The sequence below is a fragment of the Etheostoma spectabile genome, chromosome 15 (genome assembly GCF_008692095.1).
Source record: "Etheostoma spectabile isolate EspeVRDwgs_2016 chromosome 15, UIUC_Espe_1.0, whole genome shotgun sequence".
Classification (NCBI taxonomy): Eukaryota; Metazoa; Chordata; class Actinopteri; order Perciformes; family Percidae; genus Etheostoma; species Etheostoma spectabile.
In genome coordinates this window covers 31,857,059-31,857,586 of record NC_045747.1, presented here as the reverse complement: position 1 = coordinate 31,857,586, position 528 = coordinate 31,857,059, and positions in this window count along the sequence as shown.

Here is a 528-nt window from a genome sequence, read left to right as displayed (position 1 = left end):
TTATATCGGTCCACCGCTTTGTTCCAGTCTCAAATATCAATAATAAGATCATATCTCGTTCTGACATTTATTCTCCAGAGGATCCATCCATCCTCTGAGTGTTCCTCTGGCATCACCAGCAGGTTTACACTTTTAGCTTTAAGTAAAAACAGCTTCATCATTGGTAACAAGTTGACCTTTGAACTGAACACAGACATGCTGGGTAAAAAAATTCAGCAACGTCTCCTCTGTCTGAGAAAGCTAGCTGAGTTTCAAGTGGACAGATCCTTGGTGAAGTTTTTTTTTACAAATCTTTTGAGTGTAATGTGAAATGTGATGAGCAGGAATGTCTCCGTGCATAGTTCACATAGTTTTATCATGTGGGAGGACATTAATGAAACCAGAGCAGATCAGTGATGTCTGTCTCTTATTTCTACATTATCTTCCCGTTCCTCTTAGATAACGTGGCCATTTAACCAAGATGAGTTTCTCTCTCCGACAACCTGAGGACTCTGCATCAGGTCTAACAGCAGTTAGGACTCATGTTGG